At 44.5% G+C, this 12,609-nt stretch overlaps 1 protein-coding gene across 3 annotated transcripts in view; it reads left to right on the plus strand.

Annotated features, from left to right (window-relative positions):
• The window catches only part of SNX25 (sorting nexin 25), a 1,510,914-nt gene that overhangs the window by 469,779 nt on the left and 1,028,526 nt on the right, over positions 1 to 12,609 (plus strand). The gene's annotated exons all lie outside the window — the stretch shown is intronic.

Below are 12,609 nucleotides of genomic sequence, written 5' to 3' on the forward strand. Positions count from 1 at the left end.
GCACAGCGTCTAGTCAGACCCTGCCCTCCCTATAGTGAGGGTACTATCACAGTGTGGGCCACCTCAGGTTCAGCAGGCTCCAGGAGCTTAGGTGGGCACAGGTGTATCGTGTTAGGCTGCGGAGGTAGAGGGGTGAACACTGCCCTCCGCGTTTCTGAGCCAGGCTCCAGCTCGATCTGGGTCCATGTATGTAGGGTGGCCTCAGTGAGTCCCCAAATGTCTTGCTCGGCACAGCAGCAGGTCCAGGTGGCGAGATGCAGTCCACCTGGGCGGTATAGTAGGCCGCAGGTCGCGCAGGCAAGACCGGGTGATCTGGGTTGCTGGATGGCTGTCCCCGACAGCAGGCCCAAAGCCGGGGACTCGCGTAGATTAGACGGCGGGCATCAGGGGGGGCTCGACTCCGGTCACTGTAGCCGACGCAGGTGGGGCCAGCCTGAATTGATGGGCGCTCGCCTCCTTAAACCCCGACTGGGCCGAAGAATCGCAGCGGAGGCAGCTAGGCTGTCACAGCAGCCCCGGAGTCTGCCGTGCATCGGCCACTGGTTGCGGCCGCCATCTTGGGCTGAAGGAGAGCCCGGCCTCGGGAGCCAGTTGCGGTGAGCGAGGGTCCCGAGGCAAGCGGGGAGGGGATGAGGGAGCTCAGATGGTCAGTGGAGCAGTTTCCCCAAGTATAGGGGCAAAACCGGAACACAGGCACAGGATCAACGCCTGAAAAAGCAGTGAGGGCCGAGGAGCAGCCTCACAGTGCGGCCATTCCACTCGGCTGCAAGTCACGCCCCCCTGTTACTCAGATTTGATACCCAAATGGAGCTTGGTCTTTGACTCACAAGAGATTGCTAAAATGTTTGCACAATACTACATTCAGTTGTATAAGGCAAGGCCCATTACTCTGAGAGATATAATCACGTCTGTTAATGGAGGAGTTAATAATACCCTTGCAGGCCTGGGAATACCGAGGTGCACCGAGGGCCTGCTGAAGGCAGAAGTGTTAAATGAAATGCAATTAGGAAAGACACCTGGTCTTAGTGGCTTCCTCGCTGAACTTTTCAAATAGAATGCTTCTTTTATTCTCCAATACCTCCTAGAACTATACATGGAAACGGCTCGGACTGGCCTATTGTCACATGACTTTACAGACACAAATATCACAGTGATCCCGGATCCTGGCAAGCTGCCTGAACTATGCTCTGCCTAAAGGCCAGTTTCATTATTCACTATCAGGGGTGCCGCTCGTGTTTGAGGTTCTTTGCACACTGACCGCTGCCCTTTGCTACAGGAGTAGCCTTCCACTCTGCCCATTGCCTGCTGTCCCGAGTGTGAGGAGAGGAGAAGGAGAAGTGCCTGGCCGCAGAAAAGGTGAGAAGCGCGGCTCCCGGGACTGCGAGGACCAGCATTCAATAACAACAGCTGGGTCCTCTTCCCGCCAGAGCCGCGCCCCCTTCCAGTGCCACGCCCCCACCTGGATTGCTGATAACCTCTCGCGGCCCCCGCTTCGCGGGAGCCGCTCGTGTTTGAGGTTCTTTGCACACTGACCGCTGCCCTTTGCTACAGGAGTAGCCTTCCACTCTGCCCATTGCCTGCTGTCCCGAGTGCGAGGAGAGGAGAAGGAGAAGTGCCTGGCCGCAGAGGAGGTGAGAAGCGCGGCTCCCGGGACTGCGAGGACCAGCATTCAATAACAACAGCTGGGTCCTCTTCCCGCCAGAGCCGCGCCCCCCTCCAGTGCCACGCCCCCTTATGTCATACCCAACTTAAGCAGGACCAGTGACGCGCATCGCGGGACGCGTGCGGGTCGAAGCCCGGGACGAAGAGCGGACAAAGAGCGGGCCGTTCTAGGCCGTTAGAGGCCAGATAGAGCCGGGCCGGGCCACCCCCCTAACGTCTCGCTTAAAAACTTATTGTAAAGACCCTCACCAGTACAAACATGTCTTGAAGGGGAAGCAGAAGCAAGACTGCAGCAAAGAAAGGTAAATTAACTGGCCCAATAGACAATTTTATAACAAAGGCTAATACCTTTATAGATCAGAGTAGATCACTGATAGAACGGAGAGTATCCCAAGACCTCTTGAAGGCCCGACGATCCTCAATGGGACACCTAGCAGCCGCTAGAACGCCAGTTCCTACCAAAGATCAAAGACATAGTGAGGGCGGGACTAACAACAGGCAGAGCCTCCCAAATATAGTTGATTTATCGATGTCACAACTCTCAGAATCACAATTAATAGCTGACTCCGACCTAGAAAAAACTCCTGATTTAGTCCTACACCCCACACCAGAAGAGGTAAGACAGGCAAGAGGGAGGAGGGAGGGAGCTATAAAAAAGAAAAAGAATCAGGTAGCGACAAATAAAACACCAACGAGAAAACAAACTCCAACCGCCACGGAGGGAAAAGAAAATACTCAGTCCCCCCCTGCTGGGAAATCAGAGCAGGCACACTGCGAGTATACATCATGATGCCTCACCTACCACGAATTTAGTGATAGTATCTGAGGGCTCTCCAACAAATGAAACTGACTATGATTACAAGTTAGACCTGCTGGAAAAAATTTAAAATCTCCTACATAAATCCCTTTCACCTATCCAAAAAAGCTGTAGCCGAACTTACAGCGATAATGAAAGCTAATCCTGCCTCAAATCAAGCACAAGTTTCACAAAAAGCACAAAAACCTGGGGCGCAAAAACTGGTAAATATAATCCCTGTGGCTCAAGCAACTAACTCGACACCTGTACCCACTACAGCCCCGAAACCACCAGCTACAATACCTATTAAGAATAAAGCATCAGCTACTTCAGCCCCATTAATTCCACCAGGTAAAAACAGCACCCCTTGTAATAGTACTGCCACGGCTAAAAATAACCAATCATCAATCAAACAACCCCAAACATATCAACCGAGGGAAAGACAACAACACGACGAAACACGACCAGTAAAACGTCCAGTAACACTTCCACCAGAAGCGAGTCCCTTTGTTGCTATATTGACCGGTGTACCAGAGCTGACAGACCAAAAACATGAACCAAATTGGTCGTTAAAAAACAAGATACAACACTGGCTTACCATTAATTGTCCTCCTCCACCTCCCTACTGTTCTACTAGAATCCTGATGGTTAGAAGAGCCCCTTGGGTCGGTCATGGCAAAAAATCAATACAGGGGGACTGCGTCCTAATTACTTTTGAGGACCCTAGAATAGTAGAATACATCTGCGCAGGAGAGGACCAAACTTTAACTGGGGGGGTGAGAATAAAACGTTTGTCTTTCTTTTACCCACCAACATTTCAGGATGGCCCCTCACAAATAGAGGGACCCTGGTACACAGTAGGCCCTCATTATCGAGGCAGAGAAAGGGATGAATGGAGAGGGCAAGAACACTGGCGAAAATATAGAGAACCCCCACGCTGGGACGGGTGGAATGGACTACCATTAACCAACATGTATAGTGGCTTAGAGTGCGTCGACTGACCACCACAGCCAGAAGAACAGACATCTAAAACTCCAGATATCCTCCCAACCCCAGACAACACCTTAATCCTTGAACATCCACTTATCCACACCAACCTACAAACAGATAATGTTCTCAAAGATAATCCTCCAGCTCTGAGCGTGATCTCATGGAACATCGCGGGATTACGACCAAAGCTGGAGGATGGGACTATCACGCACCATGCACATAGATAACAAATACTCTGCCTGCAGGAGACATGGTCACAATCAGAACTTCACTTACAGGGGTACAGGACGTTTTTTCCCCCTGCGTTGGTGGGGAAAAAGGGTAGACCAAAGGGAGGACTAAATGTATATATAGCCAATACCATTCAAAACATCAAAATAAGTGTCATTGAACTGGATCTTAACTTCCAGATCATTGGTCTTTCTCTACCCAAAAATGAGTTTATAGTCCTCATTATTTTTATAATAACCTTGAGGAAACACAGCTCCAGAGAGCTTTGACCCACCTTCATGAAAAATTATCCACCCTCAGGCAGAAACAAGGAGCAAGGGGTGGATTATCCATAATATGGGCAGGAGATTTTAATCTACATCAATGCACTCAACCAGAGCAAAAATGTCCTAGTATGGTCACAGAGGAAGGTGATTTCCTAACACACTTTTTTCATAATAACGCAGGAGGAATAATGAATGATCTCCTATCAGATCTTGACCTCCAAATAGCAAATACACCGGATCCCAGAACTAGTTTACTAGAATCAACCTATATAGGAAGAGGTTTCATTACTACGGTTGACTACATCATAATATCAGCTAGTCTACAACCCAGAGTAAACAGCTTTGAAGTCATACCCAACAGCCAAAGTGACCATGCTATCCTCAAAATGGAACTGACTATAAACCATCAACAGTCTCTGCCTACGGCGATAGCTAGTGCACTGACCCAAGATAATATAAACCTGGGCCAATTGAATGGGTACTCAATAAAGTGGGGGAAGATAAATTCAGAGGAAATCACCAAAGACTTGATAAAATCAGTATACCCCCAAATTAAGAAATGTCTAGATATACTCATAGAAGACGAGGAACTTCTTAATAGCTTTGCACAAATTATGGAAAAAATACAGTCTTTACTTACAGCAAAACACAAAGCTGGACCACGCCGACCGAAAGGATGGTTCAATCAAGAATGTACTCGGGCCCACTCAAAACTCAAACTAGCACTAAATAAAGATGAAAGGGATCCCCATATTATATCCACTCTAAGAAAGGAATATCATACAATCAGAAAAAGAGAAAAGCGGACTTAAAGCAAGCCCTATGGAATGAACTTCATGCTAGTGCACAGGAAAAAAACAGCCAGGCCTTCTGGAGAGTAATAAGAACTCCATTCTTGGCGGATGATTCAAACCCAAAAATTGAAGTTGCTATAGATGAGTCAGAATGGGTATCACACTTCTCAAAAATCTTCCAAAAACCATCTTTTGAGCAAGAAAATGAACACGAGAACCAAAAAGTTCCGCCCTACCCTATTCAAATAGACTTTGACATCTCCGAGCTCCTTCTGGCCCTTAAAGCAAGCAAAAATGAAAAAGCACCAGGCCCGGATGGAGTCCCGGTTGACTTTTTCAAGCATAACCCAGACCTTTGGGCCCCGATCATTACCAGGGTGTGCACGGCAGCGGCAAAGAATGAATCCTGGAGTCTTGGACAAAGTCTGTCATGGTACCGATATTTAAGAAGGGAAACCGCCAGGACCCTGCTTGCTACCGCCCAATATCCTTGTTGGATTCACTGGGTAAGTTGGCAGGTAGGGTGATCCTGGAGCGACTTCAGGACTGGGTGGAGGAGAGAGGCATACTGTCTGATCTACAATTTGGCTTCAGAGAAGGCTTTGGAACTGTGGAGCAAGCCCTAAACCTCTCTGTGATTATCGGGAAATATATACACGCCAAGAAAGATAAATTATATATGATCTACGTGGACTTGTCCGCGGCATTTGACTGTGTTTCTCACACCAAATTGTGGTCCCTCTTAGCCCAAATGGGGGTAGATCCGCCACTCCTGAATTTTTTAAGGGAAATATACTCCGAGCCCTCTGCCAGAGTCCGCTTTAGTACAAAAGGAGAGTTGACAGCGTCTTTTAGAGTGGAGCGTGGAGTCAGACAAGGATGTGTCCTAGCACCTTTCCTTTTCTCCCTCTATACTAACAACCTGGAGGTTGAGCTCTTGAGAGGTGCCCGGGACCTCCCACAGGCAAAACATCGCCCGATTCCCGCTCTGCTCTATGCGGACGACGCTGTCCTCCTGGCACGGACTCCCTGTGAACTTCAAAAGACTCTTAACAGGTACTCTCAGTTTATGGGTACCCTAGACCTTCACATAAATGTGAAAAAGACTTTTGTGATGACGGCAGGTACGGGGAGAAAACACCTGAAAAACATTACCCTTAATAACAAAAAAATAGACTCTGCAAATGAATATTGCTACCTGGGAATTACAATAGACAATAAATTGTCCTGGAAAAAGGCTGTGGAAGCGAGGAAACACTGCTTTAAAAGAGCGCTAGCGGCATTGGTGACATTTACACAAAAACTGGGAAAACGACCACCTGTGGAACTGTTAGCGATATATAGGGCCAAATGCCAATCGACAGCCCTATATGGAGCAAGCTTATGGGGTCACACGGATGTCACCTCCCTGCAAACAGCAGAAAATAACTTTTTAAGGTTCTTGTTGATGGCCCCAAAGCGATCCTCAACTTATGCCTGCCACGTTGAATTAGGTGTTCCACATATTGAGGACCTTGCAAAAATACAACCGCTACTCTTATGGCGCCGTATCTGGACTTCGGAGAAAAATGACCTCACCAAGATGATAGTGGCAGACGCTATGACATTGGACCATGCCTTAAAAATTAAGTGGTTAGCCTATATCAGAAACTTTTTCATTGACCTTGGGGCAGAGCAATACTACCTGAATCCTGAAAAAATCAGTGAACTCACAAAGAAACAACTAAAAGAACTAGCCCTGGGACATTTGGAAAACTTGAGATTACAATCGGAAGCAGGCAAACCGTCTGTTCAACACGCTATAATGGTCCAATCTACACACTTAATTCAGCCCTATCTAAATCTTAATCTTGGTTTGTTTGATCGCTACCTTCTGACAAGGTTCAGACTAAATGTATTTCACAGACTGGTAGCTTTTCCAACAGCAAATGTTTGGGATCCGAATCCACCCTTATGCCCCTGTGACGAGAAGTCAACACAAACAACTTTACATACTGTCTTGTTTTGCAAATTTTACCATGAACATCGTAAAGTTTGGCTATTGACTTTGTTAAAATCTTGGGGTCTTAGGCAATGTCGCCCTGCTATGCTATGTCTAAAGCTTTTGGATACTGAAGCCACTTGTTACCATGTTCTTAACTTTTTGAAGTGTATACATAGACACAGAAAAAACCTTTAAAAGTAATTCCCTTTAAACAAATTAATGCTTTTATAATTCAGATGTGGAATTTACTTGTTATATATGTAATCACTTTGCACCTTTTTCTATAAACTGTTTTTATTATGTATTATTATTGCTTTTATGGATTTCTAACTTGAAACTCCGAATAAAGATTATTATTATTATTATTATTATTATTATTATTATTATTATTATTCACTATCAAGGTAAATATATACTGGCTAAGGCCCTGACAAATAGGCTAGAGAAATTGTAATCCACTTTGTTCCATCCATAACAGAACAGTGGTGGGCGGGCGGAGCACTGGGCACTGCCTGAGTGTTGACAGATCGCCCTCGCGTGAGTAGAGGACTTTGGTGCCCCTTATGCTCTAATAATGATAGAGTTTGCAAAGGCGTTTGATTTCCTGTCTCACTCCTTTCTCAATGAACATGGCAGCTTTTGGGGTGTCATCTGCCGCCCCTGCTCTTCGCACTAGCTACTGTGCATGAGTTGGATTAGGTGAGAGGGGCTAGTACAAGACTTTCAGTGGAAGGGAGACTTGCAAGAGTGTATGCGGACGATATGCTACTCTCCCTGTGGTATCCTCGCTGTACTGGAGAAAGGCTAATGCTGATCCTAGACCTTTAAAGCGGAGCTTCGGTGCCATGGATCAATTGCACAAATCGGTTTTGGTGCCATTGAGGGGGAAGGAAGCTGCTTTACAACAGAGGGCCGTATTAAGATCTTGGTGGACGAACTCCTTCGTCACAACAGTGACTGATATCTCGTCTGCCGAAATATAAATCTCATTATATCATACAAGATGTATAAATCGGCAGAGGCTATCCGTCGCCGTTGTGATGGAGGAACCCGTCCCGTCCGCCAAGATCTAAATAAGGCCCAGACTCTCCAGATTCAGAAATCCAATAAGCCTTTTACATATTTGAGGGTGTACCTAAATACATGCTATGGTTCGAATCCCTTGGCTTAGATGATGTTTAAAGATACTAAGGTACAGACTAGACATTTGTACTCTTCTTTTCGCTAATGGCATTTTACTTACTTCTAAAAGAGCCGGTTGCCCACAGACACTTTTAAATTACTTTTCTGACTTCTGAAAGATTAAAACATTAAAATATAACATTGCTAAAACTGAAATAATAATTTTAATCCCCAAAAACATTTTAAGCAACCTGTATGTTAGATGCTGAGACTATTGACAGCGTGTTTGAATTTGATTTTTGGGTCTTCGGTTTCCTGGCAATGCTAAATGGACCAATATGATTATTAAAAATAACTCCTACTACATTAGCCTTTGCAAAGAGTTTAACATTCCACATAATTTCAGCACCTGTAGAAGTGTATAGAGCTCATGTTCAGTCAGTCAGCTGCAGTTTTTAGAGCACAGCTGTGGGACTTAGCTGATTTGTAGAAGCAGGAAGTGGACTGAAAACAGCTTCCTAAAAGCCTCCTTAGACTACCTAGGAGTGTTGCAGCAGTCAGAACTTTATTAGACCAGGGCACTCGAAGCACTGAACAGATTGTAGAGTTAAGAGCTCTAACTTTCTGGTGGAGGGTTTTGTCTAACAGTGCAAGGCCTTAGCGAGAGCTTATTTTTCTGTTGGTTATACTTCTAACCACAGGTTCCACACTTTATGAAAGCTCCCAAAGCATTAGACTGGAACTGGAAATGTTCATAACTGTGCCCCTGCGTGCTGGTATGTGGCGTCGTGTGGGTTTGAGGTGACCTTGCTCCGTTCAGAAAGTGACGTACAGATCCGCATAGAAGTGCCACCCAGTCGGTCCGACATTAGTTTCTTTCCACACCACCAGACGGATATCAGGAGCCACCCTTTGTTTTTAACAAGATTCTTTTCCCACGAAAATTAGCTTAAATTCAGGGTATAAGGGAAAATATCACCTCCCAAAACTACAGGGTTTAAATCTAGTATTGACTGTAGTAAACCAATGTCTGTGACAGAACCTCACCAAGTATTCCTTTGGTGCTTGGGGTCAGGACATAACTCCAGCGTCTCCACGTGTGTGCCTATATGAATTTGAAGATAATCAGGGACAACGAGACAAAGAATTATATCGCCAAACATCAGAAGACTCCCTTCCATTCGAGGCTGTCAGGAAGGTTTCATTTTCACAACGATGTCTGCGCGCATGGGTGGTGATTATTTGCGGCTATACACATCACTTATGAAGTGGAGTGACATCCGCATGGAGCGACACAGCGCCCCCTACCAGTGCACAGGAGTACTGCTTGAACATTTCTAGATCCAGTCTAACGCCTGAGGAGTATTCAAAAGATGAGGAATCTGAGGTGAGACGGAGAATCCCAAAAAAACGAGCATTACCAAAGGTACGTAACTTGTTTGTTAGAAATGCAAGACACTTGCCCTGGTTGGTTAATATCGGTTTAAAACGTAGGTCTTACTTGGTATGAACTTGATCTAGCACTTTACAAGTCAAGTGTTCTTAGTAGAATTTATTGGATTACAGTGGAGCACATATATCACAGACTTCTAGTTTTGTTAGTCTGACCGAATACTTTGTGCTTCCTGAACACGTATCGTACTTTGAAATCTATTACCTCCTCATCTAAGACTCAATATAGCCTCCATCTGCCACCTTTCTATATATAAAAAATAATTTAGCGTTTTACCCTTAGGAAGTCTTACTGCTAATTTGTCAAATTCCTTATAGCAATCTCAGACCTGCTGCAGTTGCTATAACCAACCTGAGACTTTGGCGAACTTTTTATTGTTCTGCTCCGTGTAACAGACTCAGAATGAAGGTGATTATACCAGTATTTCGGAATGAAGTGTTAAGCCTAGTAAATAGCTCATTACTCCACTTTGGCTGCATGATTTGTGTTCTGCCAATGTTTCTACTGAAATCTACAAATGAGAGCAAATTACATTGAAGTCGCAAAATAATCTGTGATGCGCCAACAGATATATGATGCATGGAATGTGCATGGCATTTATTTCAATATGTTGGTTTTTGTTTATAGTTCTTAACAGTTTACACAACACAGTTTGGTTTTAATTTTGACTTTAAATATTGATAAGTAATGATGCACTGGATTCCTAATGTTTATGATGTATTTCTTAACTGTGCTTTGTCTGTCCTTCCGTGATTGATGTCCATTTCGTAAAAATATCTCCGTGTTAATGTGTTAAACTGTTCTATGGGTAAGATTAGCCAAAATACATTTTTGTGGTGATGACACTGAAGTCAGAGGGGCCCAGCGTGTTTAGCCGCCCTTGAACTTTGAAGATATCCTGTTAACAGGTCCTATATCTGAGATCGGCCCTTGTAATTGTACAAGGTTTGGGGATCCAGCCATTGGACAGAGGCACTGAAAACCATATTCCAAGGGCCCTCCTATCCTCAACCTTTTCATAGCCAGGAGTACCTAACCCATACCAAGTACAGAGCCAGGTACAGAAGTATAATCATTCCTTCAGGGAGTTGGAACTTGCTCAATCAAAAGGTGTGAGCCCAATCTGGATACAGGATTTTGCTCACAACCTACTGCCTTTCGTCAGATGGAGAAGTCCTGGGAGCACCTTGTGGCTCCAGCTGGGATGGAGGAGATGCTTTTATCCAGTAAGCTGATTTGCATCTTGGTGATGCGAAGGAGTTTGTGAGGGCTACTAAGATCACAAGAGGATGTGAGAAAATTGCTCAGTTCCCAGAATTCCTGTTCTTCAGCCAGCCATATGAGTCATGTAGCCACCCTTTATAGAAGTGCGGAAGTTTCATTAATAAATACATCAACCATGGCACACTGCATTAAAGTTGACTGCCTTTATTTGGAGGTAATGACGTTTCCTGGGTGGGTAATTCAAGTTACCTTTTAATAAAGTTTAAAGAGATAGTTTCAGTTTTAAAATACTGCCCAGCTGCATGTTTTTCACAGATCTCTCAGTTGCCCCTGGGCTCAGACATATTATGCCCCAGCTCCTGTACAAGTTGGTGCCAATCTCTGTCACCAGATATTGTCACCCACAGGTGGTGAATCGGTAAATTGATTACTACTATAATAAAGTCACTGCAGCAAATATTCTGTTGTATCTAGGGTTGAGTATTTTATGTTAGGAATTGAGGTGCAAGTGTTTTTTTAATATCAAAATTTTATTATTTTTTAATAATCAGTAACAGCACAATCAACACCCTATCATTAAGCAAGAAGCATCACATCAATAAGGCAATTAAAAATGGACCAGTTATGCATCAACCTATAACATAAAATGACCATAATTCCCTACACCTTTTTATGCCTCTGTGGTAAACCACTGGAGATGTAGATCAGGTCTTCTAGTTCGATGCACGAATCCACTGCTACTCACCAGCTCGCTGTGGTTGGAGGGGAGGAAGAGCTCCAATGATTAGTATTTTCGTATGGCAAACACTGTTCCTATATCCTGGACGGCACGGTCCCCTTTTGATTCCTGAAATGTCTTTTACAATACCCAATCTGGAGATTCAAGGGAAAGGTTCCACCGGCTCCCCAATAATCTGCATGACCGAGGCAAACAACTCCCACCTATACTTCATAATGATGGGGCGTTCCGACACAACATAGAAAAAATGGGCCCATCCGTTTTGGCACTGAGTACATGTCGGCATGGCTAGCTTGTTAGCCCGCCACAATCTTACTAGTGTAAAGCAGGCCATTTGGAGGCAATTGAATTGTAGAAGTCAGAGTCTGGGGTACTAGTGTTGTATGCATTTGACTTTCTGTGTGTGTTTGTTCGTACTTGCAAAATGAGTTAATGGACTGTTGGTGTGCAGATTACTGGAAAAGATGGTTAGAGCCATAAGAATGTTGTAGATTACTAAAGTGACTAATTCTTTTAACTGTGGAAGCATCTTATTATTCAATAACAACCTGGTTTGAAAATATTCTGTGATCTTTGTTGCAATTCAGACTTGGAATTTAGAACTAGAAGGACATGGGGAATAAAGTATTGGGATATAGGTGGAATGGCTATTTGGGCAGTGCTGATATAAAGATCATTGACTATCTTCCTGAGCAGGAAGGTTAATTGGCACGACGTAAATCACCCACGTCTTTTGCTAGCGGTGTGCTCAATTATTTACCCCAACAATTGACCCACTGAAGTGCCACCTTCATTTTCTTGCCCCATCATTGTCAGGTGTAGTACTTCCTATCTATGCACAGTGGCTTTGAACACCGGCATGTTGGGGACCCATTCACTATCCCAATAAAAGTCGAAAACAGGCTAACGGGTTTGTACAGTGGCATCAGAATATCATGACAAAGACAGAAGTCTTGAATTCCACCACTAGTCTTCCTGTAACGCTGCTCACAATTTGTTCATCAAAGGTATTCAATAATCACTGCACAGACAATTGCAGCGTGTGAGTGTTTTTATTTTTTTATTTTTTCAAGAGACTTTTTGCAGAATGTCACCGAACAGAAAATGCTCTGGTTTAGAGTACAACACGCAAAAAGGGATGAGAGAAATCCTTTCAAACAGTTTAAACCACTGTCACTCGCTCTGGATAGCAGTGACGGACTGCTCTCATGAGGGGCAGGGGCGGTACTGATTTTGTATAAGGTGGGCCTCTGTCTATAGTGTCATAGTGGGTACAAAATAATGGGATTGAATGATACCCATACTGATTGCTAGTGGTTAGACTGTTTACAAGCATTTCTCATATCAC

The sequence above is a fragment of the Lissotriton vulgaris genome, chromosome 3_1 (genome assembly GCF_964263255.1).
Source record: "Lissotriton vulgaris chromosome 3_1, aLisVul1.2, whole genome shotgun sequence".
NCBI lineage: Eukaryota > Metazoa > Chordata > Amphibia > Caudata > Salamandridae > Lissotriton > Lissotriton vulgaris.